The following is a 17,709-nucleotide window of genomic DNA, read 5'->3' as shown; positions in this document are numbered from 1 at the left end:
TCAGTCTGATTATTCACCCTTTCCAGGTAATAGTTTTACCTTTCCTGGATTTTTTTTTTTGATTTCTAACTTTATTCTTGTCCTTTGAAAGTTCTACAAAACTATTTGTAAATATTGGTTTATTTCTTTTAATATTATTCTGATATATCATGTGATGTTTGGTTTATATTTTTAGTTCTGGATGTTTTATTTTTCTATCTTTAAAATTCTAATTGTAATGATCTATTTTTCAGCACCCTCCGTTATTAGCCATTGTCACTCTATTATCACTCTTTGCAAATTATTCTCTTCTTATCCCTTTAATCACCATATATTTTAAACCATAATGTCTGTATACTTTATCCTCTCTTTGGTTATGTCGTTGAATTTATATCTATCACTTGTATATATATTTAATATATTAGCTTCACAATAGTACTCATAATATCTAGTACTCTAGGCGTATGGCCAAACTGGTTGATTTTTTCAATGTAAGGTCATAGAGTCCCTCAAAATTCAAAGCCACCCGGGTAAATTTCTGATGCAAAATGAGAGTGCTATCTCACATAAGTCTGGCAATTCAGCCTTGGCAGGTCACACTTTTTTCTTCATTCCTGATTTTTGAAAGTGTGTCAGATGCATCTATATATTGCCATGTTCTAACTAGCCTTCTTCTGGTACATATTTATAATCTATTCTCACAACTTATTTATGAATTTAGGATCACCATACCTTTAAACCTATAATTACTAATTATACTAATATTATGTATTTTAAAATTTTAATATCATGTATATATCAATGTATATAAATATAAATTATATGTCTACATATATAGTTATTTAACTTTCATCTATTACTTGAGTGCAGTGTAACTTTAATATGCTAGTATGGACATTATCACCACTATGGACATGTTTCCACCTTGGTTGAACTTTATGTTAGATCACAAAGTCCATCAAAATTCTGTCTAAGTTGCCTTGGCACCCCTTGCATGTATAGTGGTTTAATGCCTGCTCAGACCAGTCTGCTAATTCACCCTCTGCAGTTATATTTGTTCCTTTTTGGATTTTTGCAGGAAACTTCTACTGGATTGTGTTTTAATATTTGTCTGATGATGATGGATGACAATATTTTTTTTAGCCACTTCTGTTTATGCCAACTTCTTTTTATCTCTCCTCATAATTCATCTTTTATATGGTCTATTTTCCCACAAGCATTTTATAACCTATTTTCTCTTTTTTTTAGAGTTACAATTTTTATTTACAAGTTGAGTAGAGTATATCTTAAGTTAACTTGGTTGGGTTTAATATTTTCTGTCACACAGTTGCCTAACATTTAGCACAGATTGCCTGAATAGCGTTCAGATGCATAGTGCTTTAGCAATAACTTACAGCAGTCTAATAATTCACCATTTACAGGTAAAAGATATACAAATACACACACTCTCACACACACATGCACACATGAGGGTGTTTGTAGTAATGTACAGCAATATATTGATGGTGAAATTTAAAATTCAACAGACAGACCAATGTCTTTTCATTATAAAATCACTTAAAACAACAATCCATATTTATTCAGCACTTTCCGATGCAATCATTAAGCCATTTTTGTAACTGTCAGATTGCCATGTTTTAAAATATTTGTAAGGCTTTCTGAGGGTATTGTGTGTGTGGTATGAGTGTGTGTATCTTTTATTCTTAGTGCCAAAACCCATCAATAAAAACTAAAAAGCTCTTACTTTTCACATTTCAACATGTTTATGGTCAGAACAGAATATTAAAAAAAAAAAGGCTGCTGAATTTGAGAGTAAATAAACCTTTCATTAAACAATTCAAATTCTATTTAGAAATACTAATGATAATATACATTAGTCTCTGATTGGACACATATTGTACTATAATTTCTTTTGTACTGTAATTTTTTATTAAGGTATTTATCAATTCTTAGTAACAGTTGATCCAGTTATTTTGAGAACATATCAAAGAAAATCCTTTTGAACTTTTCTGACAATACTATTGCATGAAAGAGTCTGAGTATCTAAATTTCTAATTTGGAGGAGAGATCTTTTCTTTGGTCTTAAAATCTCATATAAATAAACTACATTCCAATGTCCAGTCAGTTATGGTTTTTAATAGGGAATGCTGTATTTTAAGTACAGATCATTGCAGGTTTTGAGAAATGGAAGTCTAAAATTTTTGCCCTCAACTTTTTCATTCATAACCAGACAAATTAGCAGTTGAAAGAAATTGTCATCTCAAATTACTTAGGCAAACTACCATATGACCCAGCAACCCCACTCCTAGGCATATACCCTGAGAAAACCATAATTCAAAAAGAGTCATGTACCACAATGTTCATTGCAGCACTATTTACAATAGCCAGGATATGGAAGCAACCTAAGTGTCCATCGACAGATGAATGGATAAAGAAGATGTGGCACATATATACAATGGAATATTACTTCACCATAAAAAGAAACGAAATTGAGTTATTTGTTGTGAGGTGGATGGACCTAGATACTGTCATACAGAGTGAAGTAAGTCAGAAAGAGAAAAATACCGTATGCTAACACATAGATATAGAATCTAAAAAAAGAAGAAAAAAAGGTTCTGAAGAACCTAGGGGCAGGACAGGAATAAAGACGCAGATGTAGAGAATGGACTTGAGGATACAGGGAGGGGGAAGGGTAAGCTGGGACGAAGTGAGAGAATGACATGGACATATATACACTACCAAATGTAAAATAGATAGCTAGTGGGAAGCAGCTGCATAGCACAAGGAGATCAGCTCCATGCTTTGTGACCACCTAGAGGGGTGGGATAGGGAGGGTAGGAGGGAGACGCAAGAGAGAGGAGATATGGGGATATATGTATATCTATAGCTGATTCACTTTGTTATAAAGCAGAAACTACCACACCATTGTGAAGCAATTATACTCCAATAAAGATGTTAAAAATATTATTTAGGCAACTTGTAAGGTAAGTTTCTACTTTTAGAAATTTATCAACCAAAGAGACAGTGAAGATTACTGGATTTGTAGAGAACATAAGATAAGAGACTATATTAAACATTTTTTAAAGATATCTTTTTGTTTTTGTTGTTCTTCTCAAAACTTATTTTTGCATGAAAGCATGTTTAGAAAAATCTTGATTACTCTTGGGAGAATGACTCAAACATGGGTAATGTTTACAAAATTGAATAGAAATACCTCTCTCCACTTAATGGCTTTCTAAAAAACTATATCATGTTTATAGTCAGTGCTTTAACTATGAGAAAATATTTATTATTTGGAGGTATATTTTCTGTTAAGGAAAATACAGAACTTGGAGTAGCCTCCTCCCCTCCACTCACATATATTTTCATTCATGGTAATTTCTTAAAATAATTATTTTCTAACTCTTTTCAATGTGATTTTAGATAACTTACAGTATAATGTGTCCAATAAGTTGGGAAATTGTGTTCACTATATACTTTTCTTGTATGAAAAAATCTGAAGAAAACACTACTTGTTTAATTTTGTTAACCTATTTATTTTCTAAATTTATCTAGTCAATGATTTGTTTTCTGGTAGTACTAGGAACATCTTGTGGAAGTATTCTTCCAGGTATATTTTAAATATCATTGCCTTAAAAAGGAGAGTTTTAAAATATTATCTTGTTACTTTTTTAACTAATGAAGATTCTCTTGTGATGTCCTCTTTTTCATGGTTGATATTAGTAATTTGTATTTTTTTTAAGAATGATCAGTATGACTAGAGGTTAATAAGTTTTGTTGATTTTTTTACAAACTCTTGATTTTGTTGATTTTCAGTATTGTTTTTCTGTTTTCTCTTTAAAGTATTTGTACCCTTTATTGTTTGCTTTTTTCCCTATAGTTTATGTATTTTTTCTTTTTTAGTTTCTTAAGGTGGAAGCCATATCACTGATTTGGATTTTCTTTTCTATTTTAGGCATTTATGGGTATAAATTTACTTTTACATTTTTAACTGCATCCAGTATATTTTGATATCCTATCATTTCATTCATTTCAAAACATTTATATTTATATTAAAACCTAAACTGTACATTTTTTGATATGGGATTTTAGAGACTCTGTATGAAAGGAGGGCAGCCTGAGACACATATCAGGAAAGTCACACTAACAGAGAGATTATTCTTCTAACTGAAAATTTTTAATGAGTAACATTTTACAATCCTGGGTAAGTCCATTAGTTATAGCTCACTTTTTATGAACATATATAATGAAATGTAAGAGACTTATTAAAAAAAGGTATGAACCGCAGTCATTTATTATCAATATTTACATCTGCTTCATAAGTTCTGAGTGCAAAATCTCCTAATAAAGTATTGATATAGACAGAAACTTCAATTGATTAAAGCACAATTTGATATATTAAAAGTGTAGTACCATTGAATCCTATCCCTGAGCCTAAATCCATTAGTTAAACGTATCCTTATACATATATTCTAAAGACTTTACTATGCACATGCAAAATACACATACCTAATATTCACAATATATAGCATCATTAAAGATTTAGATGTGATTTTAAATATAGAGACAGTATGATGCCATAAAATTATTAAACATATTTAACTTATTTTTGTTATTGATGTCTATATATATGAGTACATGTTAATTTCTTTTATCTAATCACATATTCAATATTCCACTGAATGGATTAATATATCACAAATATGTAAGCATCTTTTTAATTTATGGTTATGGTTTTGGTCTTAAATTGTTTATTAATGGGACAGTTCTGTTATGAGGATCCTGAAAAATGTTCCCTGATAGGTATAGGCATGTGTTTCTCTTAGAAATTTGACTCTGGAGTAAAGGGTGTGTACAATTTATCAATGATATATATTGACAAATGCTCCAAAAGCTGCTTCTAACAATTGACATTTGCATTAGTAGCATGCCCATCCCCCACATCCTAGTCCAGCGCTAATTAAAGTGTGGTTCATTGACCAGTACAGTTCCAAGAATTGTTTGGTACAGGTCAGCAGCAAAATAAATACACTAATTGAGAGTAAGAATTGTCCTAGTCCAAACTTACTGTGGTTAAACTTTTTAATATTTGCTAATATTATGAAAATGGTAATATTATGGATAGTTTATTTGTGTTTTCATAAATATTAGAGAAACTGAATTGATTTTTCTCTTGGTCATTCACATTTTCTCTTTTGTTTACATAAGGCACTTATTTTCCTGCTGTATTGTTGTATTGATTTCTTTTTTTATCTATATCATTCTTTATTTATTGTCCAAGATGCCGGGATAAAGCATAACATGAGGTCATAATTTCAGTTTTTCTTTTTGTAAAATTTTTATTGGAGTATAGTTGATTTACAATGTTCTGTTAGTTTCTCCTGTACAGCAAAGTGAATTGGTTATATATATATATATATATATATATATATATATATATATATCCACTTGTTTAGATTCTTTTCCCATATAGGTCATTACAGAGTATTGAGAAGAGTTCCCTGTTGTCTACAGTAGGTCCTTATTAGATATCTATTATATATACAGTAGTGTGTATTTGCCTCTATTGAGATTTTTTATATTTTCAACCACTCATCTAATTTCACCAGCACTCGTAAATATGATTCACTTCTGTCTGAGAAATCCAATCCCTCTATTTTTTTTTTAACATCTTTATTGGAGTATAGTTGCTTTAAAATGGTGTGTTAGTTTGGGCTAAAAAAGTGGATCAGCTATATGTATACATATATCCTCATATACCCTTCCCTCATATATCCTCATATATCCTCATATACCCTTCCTCTTGCATCTCCCTCCCACCCTCCCTATCCCAGCCCTCTAGGTTGTCACAAAGCACCGAACTGATCTCCCTGTGCTATGTGGCTGCTTCCCACCAGCTATCTATTTTACATTGGGTAGTATATATAAGTCCATGCCATTCTCTCACTTCATCCCACCTTACCCTTCCCCCTCCCTGTGTCCTCAACTGCATTCTCTACGTCTGCATTTTCATTCCTGTCCTGCCCCTAGGTTCTTCATAACCTTTTTTTTTTTTTTTAGATTCTATATATATATGTATTAGCATATGTTATTTATCTCTTTCTGACTTACTTCACTCTGTATGACAGACTCTAGGTCCATCCACCTTACTACAAATAGCTCAAATATATTTCTTTTTATGGCTGAGTAATATTCCATTGTATATATGGGCTACATATTCTTTATCCATTCAAACCACCACTGGTTTGGTGGTGTTGAATTCTCTTAGCTTTTGCTTGTCTGTAAAGGTTTTAATTTCTCCATCAAATCTGATTGAGATGCTTGCTGGCTAGAGTAATCTTGGTTGTAGGTTTTTCCCTTTCATCACTTTAAATATGCCCTGCCACTCCCTTCTGCCTTGCAGAGTTTCTGCTGAAAGATCAGCTGCTAACCTTATGGGCATTCCCTTGTATGTTATTTGTTGTTTTTCCCTTGCTGCTTTTAATATTTTTTCTTTGTATTTAATTTTTGATAGTTCGAGTAATATGTATCTTGGCGTGTTTCTCCTTGGTTTTATCCTGTATGGGGATAAATTGATTGACTATTTCCTCACTTTTTATGAACATATATAATGAAATGTAAGAGACTTATTAAAAAAAGGTATGAACCCCAGTCATTTATTATCAATATTTACATAACAGAACAGTTCTGTTCTGTTGACTTGATTGACTATTTCCTTACCCATATTAGGGAAGTTTTCAACTGTAATCTCTTTAGATATTTTCCCAGTCCCTTTCTTTTTCTCTTCTTCTTCTGGGACCCCTATAATTCGAATGTTGGTTCATTTAATGTTGTCCTAGAAGTCTCTGAGACTGTCCTCAATTCTTTTCATTCTTTTTTCTTTATTCTGCTCTGCAGTAGTTATTTCCACTATTTTATCTTCCAGGTCACTTATCCATTCTTCTGCCTCAGTTATTCTGCTATTGATTCCTTCTAGAGAATTTTTAATTCCATTTATCATTTGTTTATTTAATGTTTAATTTCATCATTGTTTGTTTGCTCTTTATTTCTTCTAGGTCCTTGTTAAACATTTCTTGTATTTTCTCCATTCTATTTCCAAGATTTTGGATCATCTTTACTCTCATTACTCTGAATTCTTTTTCAGGTAGACTGCTTATTTCCTCTTCATTTGTTTTGTCTGTTGGGTTTTTACCTTGCTCCTTCATCTGCTGTTTATTTCTCTGTCTACTCGTTTTGCTTAACTTACTGTGCTTGGGGTCTTCTTTTTGCAGGCTGCAGGTTCGTAGTTCCTGTTGTTTATGGTGTCTGCCTCCAGTAGGTTAGATTGGTTCAGTGGGTTGTGTAGGCTTCCTGGTAGAGGGGGCTGGTGCCTGTGTTCTAGTGGATGAGGCTGGATCTTTTCTTTCTGGTGGGCAGGACCGCATTCATTGGTGTGTTTTCAGGTGTCTGTGACCTTATTGTGATTCTAGGCAGCCTCTCTGCTAATGGGTGGTGTTGTGTTCCTGTCTTGCTAGTTGTTTGGCATAGGGTGTCCAGCACTGTAGCTTGCTGGCTGTTGAGTGGAACTGGGTCTTAGCATTGAGATGGAGATCTCTGGAAGAGTTCTCATCAATTGATATTATGAAGGGCTGGGAGGTCTCTGGTGGACCAATGCCCTGAACTCAGCTCTCCCACCTTAGAGACTCGGGCCTGACACCTGGCCAGAGCACCAAGACCCTGTCAGCCACATGGCTCAGTAGAAAAGGGAGAAAGAACAGAAAGAAAGAAAATAAATAAAATAGTTATTAAAATAAAAAATTTTAAAAATATTATTCAATTAAAAAATAAATGTAATAAAAAGAGAGCCACCAAACCACTAAACAAATCCGCCAATGATAACATGTGCTAAAAACTATACTAAGATAAACATAAAAATCAGAAACTAGTCAGTTGCATACAGCAAACCCAAATTCTACAGTGGTTCCCAAAGTGCACAGACTCAGTTTTGGCATGATTTGTTGTCTATTCAGGTGTTCCACAGATGCAGGGTACATCAAGCTGATTGTGGGGATTTAATCCACTGCTCCTGAGGCTTCATGGAGAAATTTCCCTTTCTCTTCTTTGTTCACACAGCTCCTAGGGTTCAGCTTTGAGGGGATGGAGAGGTACGGAATGCTGGGCGAGCCTGTGGTGGCAGATGCTCCTATGATGTTGCAACAGCCTGAGGTGTGCTGTGTGTTCTCCCGGAGAAGTTGTCCCTGGATCGCAGCATGCTGGCAGTGGCAGGCTGCACAGGCTCTCAGGAGGGTAAGTGTGGATAGTGATCTGCGCTTGCACACAGGATTCTTCGTGGCTGCAGCAGCAGTGTTAGCATTTCACGCCTGTCTCTGGTGTTCGGGTTGATAACCATGACTCGTGCCTGTCTCTGAAGCTCGTTTTGGTGGTGCTCTGAATCTCCTCTCCTCACATGGGAGGAAGTGATCTCCATGTCTTACTCCTCTGTCATCTTGAAGGCACTCCTGTATTGATTTTTCAGTGCCTTTTTATGTTCAATAGAATATGCTTTTGCTGTATTTTATTTTTTCTGCTTGTCATTTGAATTATTAGCCATAAAACATAATTTTTAGTTCTTGGAGCGTGCCACACCCTACTAGGCAATGAAAATACAGCAATGAACAAACAAATTCTTGAAATCAAGAAACTTACATCCTAATGTGTGTGTGTGTGTGTGTGTGTGTGTGTGTGTGTATTAGGAAGCATAGCGATAGACCCTAACTGTGTCACTGAAGTAAATAAAATAGTAAGGAAAAGAGCAAAGTGATAGAGTGAAGAGTTTATTTAGTTAGGTCAGGCAGAGAAGTCATCTTTTAAGAGATATTTGAGTTAAGATGACATTTGAAGTGAATGATAAGAGGAGGAAAGTACAGGAGACTTGGAAATAGGAGATTTGCAAATGGATGAACTAGCAAATGGTAAGGCTTTGAAGAATAATTGCACAAGACATGGCCAAACAACAGATGGACCAATGTACCAGTAACATAATAGAAACATGACTGGTAGATGAGACAATTGAGGTTGAAAGGGATTGTGTCCTAAAGGATTTAAAAGGTCAAAAAGAATTAGATAAAATGTCTTTTCACAGATAAAAATAATCAAGAATTGGTAATTTCGTATAGTTTTACTTAATAGTTTTATTTTATTCTAATTGCAGTGGGAACCCACCCAACAGTATTAAGGACAAGAGTATGAGTTTATTCATGCTTTATCAACTTTTTGACTGTTATTTATCATTTTTTAAACATTTTTATTGAGATATAATTGATATATAACATTATGTATCATTTGGGTGATAAACATGTTGATTTGATACATTTGTATATTGCAATATAATTACCACAGTGATGTTAGTTAACACCTCTAACATGTCATGTAATTATCATTTTTTTGTGCTGAGAACAAGTAAGATATAGTCTCTTAGGAACTATGGAGTTTATAATACAGTATTGCCTATATCACTATGCTGTGCATTAGACTCCAGGGTTTATTTATCTAGTAGTTCCAAGTTTGTACCCTTAAACAACAGATCCCCAATTCCTCCACCCCCAGCCTCTGGTAACAAGTATTGTACTCTGTTTTTACAAGTTCAGCTTAAGTTTCCACATATAAGTGAGACCATATAGTATTTGTCTTTCTCTGTCTGACTTGTCTCACATAGCATCTTTAGAGTCAAAGTGAGTACCTGGTAAGCAGCATACAATGTGCTCTTGCTTTAAAAAATAAATCCAGCCAGCCATTCTGTGGCTTTTGATTGTTAAATTATACCCATTTACACTAAGAGAAATTATTGATATGTAAGGACTTACCAATGCCATCAATTGCTTTCTGGATGTTTTGTATCCATTGTTTCTTTTTCCTTCTGTTTCTGCCCACCTCTGTAAAATGGTGATTTTCATATTAGTATGCTCTGTTTCCCTTTTCTTTATCATTTGTTCATTTACTCTAAGATTTTGCTTTGTAGTTACCATGAGGCTTACATAAAATATTTCATAGAGAAAACAGTCAATTTCAAGGTGATAGCAACTTAATCTTGATCACTTACACAAACTTCGTTCTTTTACTCCCTGTCTTTTATTTTTGATGTCACAATTTATCTCCTTTTATATTGTATATTTGTTAACAAATTATAGTAGCTATAATTATTTTTAATAGTCTTCTCCTTTAACTTTTATATTATAGTTAAGTGGTTAACACACAATCCTATTAAAAGTTGCAGTTTTCTAAGTGTGACTGTATATTTAACTTTACCAATGTTTTATATACTTTCAAGTGTTTTCATGTCACTGAGTAGTGTCATTTCGTTTAAGCTTATAGAAATCCTTTTAACATTTCTTCAAAGGCAGGTCTTGTAGTAATAAATGCTGTCAGATTTTTGGCAAGAAAAGTCTTCATTTTTCCTTCAGATCTGAAGGATAATTTTACTAGATAGAATATTCTTGGTTTTCAAATTTTCCATTCAACACTTTAAATATGTTATTACACTCTTCCCTGGCCTGTAGGGTTTCTGCTGAGAAATCTGCTGATTGCCTAATGGAGGTTTCTTTTTAAACAGTTACAATTTCCCCCCACTTGGCTCCTTTTAGGATTCTCTATCTTTGATTTTTCACAGTTTTGTCTAATGTGTCTTGGAGAACGTACTATTGCACTGAGATAATAGAATTATCTATTGACTTTGTCAACTTGGACTTTCAAGTCTCACTCTGGGTTTGGGAAGTTCTCAGCTATTATTTCTTTAAATAAAGTTTCTGCCCCTTTCTCCCTCTCTTCTCCTTTTGGGATCCTGATTATTCTAATTATTGTCTCTTGATGGAATCACATAAATCACTTAGGCTTTTAATGTTGTTCTTTCCCCATTCATTTTGGTTGTTGCTCAACTTTGACTGGGTTGTTTCAAAATTCCTGTCCTTTAGCTCACTTCCATTCTTTCAATTCTTTCTTCCATTTGCTTTACTCTGATACAGATACTCTCTATTACATTTCTCATTTAATTCATTGAATTCTTCAGCTCCACAATTTCTGTTTGGTTCTTATTACATTTTCTATGTCTTCAGTAAATATTTTGTTTATGTATTTTTTTTCCTGATTTCATTGAATTGTATTTCTTAGTTTTCTTGTAGCTCACTGGGTTTCTTCAAAACAGCTATTTTGAATTCTTTATAAGCTAAATTGCAAAAATGTGCCATTGAGATCAGTTTTTGGAGATTTATTGTTATCTTTCGGTGATGATATGTGTCCTTTATTTTCTTGTTCCTGAGAAACCTCTCTTATTTCCCAGAAGGTGGTGTTATAGCTCAAGTTTGTGGTTTCTCCCTTGCCCACAATCCTGGTCTGTTTTTCTGATAGCACTTTTTACCAGACTTGCTTTCACCATTGCACTTGGGAGCATGTGGCCAGAGTGGGAAGAGGTGTGAGTTTAGCATTTGTAGTATTAGGGATGCCTGCAAACCTGTTGAGGAGATCTTCAGGACAGGTACTCCCAGAGTCTCCTGGGTGGACCTCCTGTTAAAGTCCTGAGCACAGTCAGCAGGAACTATGCCAATTTAATGCACTTTGATATTCATTGACTTTTTCCCAATCTTCTTCCTCCTCCCAACCATGGAGCTTCTGCCTTAGTACTCTGAGTTCTGCTGGAAAGAAATGTGTTTCTCAGGCAGCATCCTGCACTAGTGGGATAGCTGAGCAATGTGTGCTCTCCTTTCTTCTCACAGAAGAGGTTAAAGTTGCCAGATATTTCAGCCCTGTGCAGTGTTGCCTTGGGGGAGGGTGACACTGGGAAAATTCCTGATACCATCTCCACTGTGACCAAACAGGATTTTTTTTTGTTTTTTGCTCCAGTGACATGTTGGAATTTCCACCCCAGGAAGCCTGGACTTTTGCAAAATCTCTCTCGTCTGTGGGTATCTGACCAGGTCAGCACTCTCCATGGTTTGTTTGTTTGTTTGTTTGTTTTTGACTGTGGTGAGAGGGGTTGAGGCAGGTTTTCTGGCTCTTCTAGTTCTGCAGCCCATACCGATATCTGTCTACCTCCTACCAGATGCACAGGTGGGTGAGACTCCTTCCATATCCCTTGGTATACTGTGCTGGATCCCACAACTTCCACAAAGGTGTTTTTGTCCATGGATGGATATTTAATTCATTGTTTAAAAAGGGAGACAAAAAGGAAGAATGTTTTATACCACAATGATGCTGACATCACCTCTTATTTGAATGTTTTGTAGAAAATAGGTCATAAGAAGCCAAGAGTAGGAGTGGTATAGCAATTCAATTCTTTTTACAGTATTGACATGCTGGCTTAAACTAAGAATGTAGAATGGAAATGATGAGAATAGGTCAGACTTAGATTAACAGGGATGTTCTTACTTTACATGTGTTATGTGAGAGAAAGTGAGAAGTCAAAGATGATGCCAAGTACTTGGCCTGAGAAATAGGAGAAAACCCTGGGGACATTTTCTGAGTTTCAGAATATTCCAAGAAGAGAAAATCTGGGGACAAAATCAAGAGTTCACTTGATATTTTACATTTGAAAGGACTATTAGACATTCAAGTGATGATATGAAGAAGGTTTATGCATATACACATTGCATTTCAGAGTTGGAGTAGTAGATTTGAGGATCATCAGTCTGTCAATGATATTCAATGTTATGAGTGTAAATTACATCACATATGGAAAAATATAGACAAAGAAAGGAGTCCAAAAGAGCATCGGGTGATGGAAATGTTCTTAGCCTGGGTTGTTGTGATGGCTGTACAGCACTGTAAATTAACTAAAAATCATTAAATTGTATGCATAGACTATGTGAATTTTATAGTATATAAATTATTCTTCAAAAAGCTATTAAGAAAATAAGGAAACCCTGTAAATATGGTATTATTGAAGACTAGAGAATTAGATTTTTCCAAAAATAATTTGCAGTCAATAGTGCCAAAGATCAAAAAATGATGGCACTGGGTAAGGCAAAATGAGGTTTGAGATGACTCTGATAAGAATAATCAAAAGATATAATTCTCTTCTTTAACAAAATGGTGGCTGTTTCCTCACAGTCCCTATAATTTGAACCTTATCTTGGTACTCTCATAACAGTAGAATAGATGAACCTTGGACATTTTTATGAGTTCTATAAATATTAGGATTTCAATTTTTATTGATTTGAGTTTATAGATTAATTTGGAAAGGAATTATGTCTTTAAAATATTTATTTTTCCCACACAGTAATATGCAAAAAGGCAGATACAGGATGAATTTTCTGGCTACTGACCATGTAGCTGCAACACCTCTAAATAATTAAATATCAACTATGAATTACAAAGAAAATTTAACAGCACCTAAGTAGATACATTCAAAAAGATAATGATGTTACTGCTTCAAATTCAGAAGAGGATCTTGACACTCCAACCTCCAAAGATAAATTCACTGAACTTCTAGAGAAAACAAGTTGGTTGGAAAATGCTCAGGAGCCTGCTGCATCCTCAAACAATAATAGTCAACTTATCATGACATCAGTCATCACTCAAGGTTTTATGTGCCTCTGGAGGAGAAACACTATGTGAATCTGTTTGAGGAAGGTACACAAGCAAAATTCTATCTAGACTTCATGCAAAGAACTGGTGCCAACCTAGAAATAACTTTTGTCAAAAACCAATGCCTCTACATTACAGTCTCTGGTAAGCCAGAATCTGTCACGAAAGCTCAGAAGGAGTTTTTTCCATGTTTTAAGAAACAAGTTTTAACTACAGTTTCCATTCCCAAAGAACATCTTTGCTTTGCTAGTCTTGCTAGGCAAGACTGGTGAAAAACTGCAAGACCTAGAACAAAAAGCTGCAACCAACATTCAGACCTTATGCCCAGTTAACCACAGCACCTGGATCAATACTATTGGCACCAAAGAGATCATGAAAAAGGCTCCACATGAAGTCTTACTTATGTCTACTGAACAAGACAAGTGTGCTGAAGAAAGGTTAGATGTGGGAAAAGCATTTCATCCTTTCATTGCTGGACCATCCAATAAAACTTTTGACAGAATCTACAGGAAATGGAGGACCACATCCACATCTCACCATCTAGTGCCAATCAGATACAAATAAGCTTTCCTGGAAAAAAGCAACAACTAGATCAGGATCAGGCTTGTGTAAAGAAGATTTTTGACAATACTACAGAGAAAACCACATCCATAGATGTGGAGAGGAAGTTGCAGCACAACTGTGCATAGGTCCCCAAAATAATTCCATCCAGGAGATCCTGGAAAGAACTGGAGTTTCAATAGAGATCTCACCCTCACAGAGCATGTCAGATTCTGTGACATATCAATGTAAGCCTGAAAGTTTAAGGAAGACATTTACTGAAGCCTACTCAAATACCAAAGTTTACACTCTTTCCTCTATCTCTGTACCTTCCTGGCTTCACAGATGGTAAGAAAGGTTATAATATATCTACAATTACTTAGAACATGCCAAAAGTTCACATAAATTTTACTGGAGAAGATAAAATTACAATAGAAGGGCTGACAGAAGATGTTAATTATGCTAAAGAACAAATTGAGGTCATAGTAAAAGATCTAATTAACAGGATGGATTATGCAGAGACTAATGTTGACTATAAGTTTCACAAACTCCTGACAAGGAAGAAAGGTGTTATCATAAATGGGATTAAAGAAAGGAATAAAGTTTCTGTGCTAATCTCACCTGAAAATGCAAAGAATAACTAGATCAGCATTGAGAGGGAATCTCAGGGTGCCCAACAGGCCAAGAAAGAACTTCTTGAACTTGCTTCTCATTTAGAAAATGAGCACAAGGACTTAATCATTGAGCAAAGATTTCACCACACAATCATTGGGCAGAAAGGTGAATGGATACATGACATCCGTAAGAAGTTTCCAGAGGTTCTAATTACTTTTCCTGACCCAGCACAAAAAAAAGTGACATTGTCCAAATTAGAGGACCAAGAAATGAATTAGAAAAATGCACATAATATTTGGAGAATGTGGTGACAGACATTGTAGAAAGTACCTATTCCATAACTATTCTCATCTTCAAAAGGCTTCACAAAAATATCATTGGAAAAGGAGATGCAAACATCAAAGAAATCTGTGCAGCAAGCAACACCAAAATTAATCTTTCATTAGCAAATAGCGACTCAGAAAATATTGTAATCAGTGGAAAGCCAGCAAACTGTGAAGTGGCTCGTGATTTGATTCTTTCAATTCAGAAAGATATAGCCAATATTTCAGAACTAGAAATTTCTATTCCTTCCAATCTACACAAATCCTTTATTGACTCTAAAGACGGTTTGATTGGTGCAGTCACGGGAGAATGTGGAAGTATCCATATCCACTTTCCAAAAAACAACTCAGGACTTCAAAGAGTCATTATTAGGGGACCTGACCAAAATGTGGAGGTGGCCAAGAAAAATCTGCTGCAACTAGTAGAAGAGCAAACCAAGAGTTATTCTGTGGTCCTCCATGTCAAGCCAGAGTATCATAAATTCCTCATGAGTAAAAATGGAGGCAATGTTCCCAAAGTCTGTGAAGAGACTAGAGCATGTATCATTTTCCCTATCCCTGAGGACAAGGATCAAGACTTGTTAACTATTATAGGGACAGAGAAGTCTGTCAAAGATGCACAAAAGAAACTAGAGGGTTTAATTACAAATTTAGATAATGTGGTAGAGGACAACATACTGATAAATCCCATGTATCACCAGCACTTTTTTATGCAAAGGGGCCAGGTATTACAGGAGATGACTGCGGAGTATGGTGATGTGATTATTAACTTTTCATGTTCAGGAAAACAGAGTAACAAAGTCACAATCAAAGGAGCAAAGCCTTGTGTAGAAGCAGTCAATAAACATATTCAAGAGATTAATAGGGATTTGGACAATGAAGTAGCAACAGAATGTGTTATTCCCCAGAAGCTCCCTCAGTTTTTCATGGGACCAATGTGTTCTCGGATCAGACAAGTCACTAGAGATTATAGCGTTCAAATCAAATTCCCAGAGAGAGAGGAGATTTCACTTACCAATAAACAGCCAGATGTTCTAGAAAATAAGGAAAGGGAAAAGAGCACTACAGGAGCTGCTTCTATTTCCCCAACAAAATGTGACACCATATTTATCTCAGGCCAAAAGGAAAAGTGTGAAGCAGCCATGGAAGCCCTTAAGGCTTTAATTCCTGTCACTGCTGAAGTAGATGCGCCCTTTGATCTACATCATTGGTCAGAAAGGAAGTAGGATACACAAGATAATGGATGAGTTTGAAGTTAATATACAGGTATCAGCACTTGAATTAGAGTCTGATATCATTTCCATCACTGGCCTTACTGAAAATGTAGAGCAAGCCAAGGCTAGATTACAAGAACAAGTCAAGGCTTTACAAACTGAAATAGATGATCGATCATTAAGAAATTTCAGACTCAAGTTCACAGTAGACCCCAAATAGTACCCCAAGATCATTGGTCGTAAGGGCTTAGTTATTGCTCAAATTGGTTTAGAGCATAAAGTTACTATACATTTTCCAAGTAAAGGGAGCAATGAGATACAAGACGAAATCACAAACATTGGATATAAAAATAACACCATAGCCACTCGGGATACAATAATGGAAATGGTGCAAAAGTTTGAAAAAACAGTTACTAAGCAAATTTCACTAAACTATCGTGTTCATGGCCACATTATTGGATCCCGTGGAAAAACCATTCATAAAATCATGTATCAATTTCAGGTTGACATCTCTTTCCCTCCTAGAGGAGTCCAAGATGCAAACATCGTCACTGTGACTGGACTCCCTAATAAAGTCACAAAAGCAATTAATCACATCCTCAGTCTTGAGGAATATTTTCTAGCTGTTGTTCCAAAGCATGAGTTACAGAAAGAGCATATGAAGAAGGTCACTCTGTGTGATTTAGTCTATATTCCATCTAAGAGTTTTGCAGAAAAAGATGTTCCCTGTACTGCAAACACCATTCAAAAGATCCCTGACATGAACAGCTCTGAATATTTTCCAAGCTTGGATCCTCAAGTGGACCCTAAGACTCACCCTTGGAGATGCAAATAATGACCAAAACCCAGAAATTTTTTCCAGCAAGCTTACTGAAAGATGTCAAAAATTATCTCTAAAGAGACCCAGCTTCTGGATCATTTGTACATTTCTTATACTTTGACTCCAATACATCTCTCCTAAAATCCTCCAAAATACGTTATAGTGAAAGTGAAGTGCTCAATTCTGTGTGAGTCCAGTAATTACCAATGTAGTATCTAATTTCCACTCAGGACCTGCCTTTGAAATTTCATTTATGGGACAAACTTTCCATTGTTTTAAAGTTTTAAGAGTATTTCATTAAAATATTAAACAAATACCACATGCTTCCTGAATTTCATGATCTGCTTAGCATGTCATTGTTCATTTAACTTTCATTATGAGAACTCAATAATGTGGCAAGGAGATTACATCTGTGTCATCGTCCCAAGGCATAAAGTTTGACTTCACAAAAGCTAAAACTGATTGTTTTAGTTTTTAGCACTGATTAGTGGTAAAAAATAGCACTGATTATGCTATTTTTACCCTTTTTTCATGTATTCTTATTTGCCTTACTCCTGATCTTCTCTTTTGTAGAGTGCAAACAGATTCTTTGCCAACAACCAAAATGTTCATTTAATGTGGCTTATAGAATAGAAAGAAAAATAAACTTTGGATATCATGATTA

General features: G+C 34.9%; 1 pseudogene; it reads left to right on the top strand.

Moving 5' to 3' along the window:
* The first annotated feature begins 8,130 nt into the window (after positions 1–8,130).
* LOC136142177 (vigilin-like) lies at positions 8,131–17,060 on the top strand (annotated as a pseudogene).
* The last annotated feature ends 649 nt before the right edge of the window (positions 17,061–17,709 follow it).

The sequence above is a fragment of the Phocoena phocoena genome, chromosome X (assembly GCF_963924675.1).
Source record: "Phocoena phocoena chromosome X, mPhoPho1.1, whole genome shotgun sequence".
NCBI lineage: Eukaryota > Metazoa > Chordata > Mammalia > Artiodactyla > Phocoenidae > Phocoena > Phocoena phocoena.
This window is presented reverse-complemented; position numbering and strand designations above follow the sequence as displayed.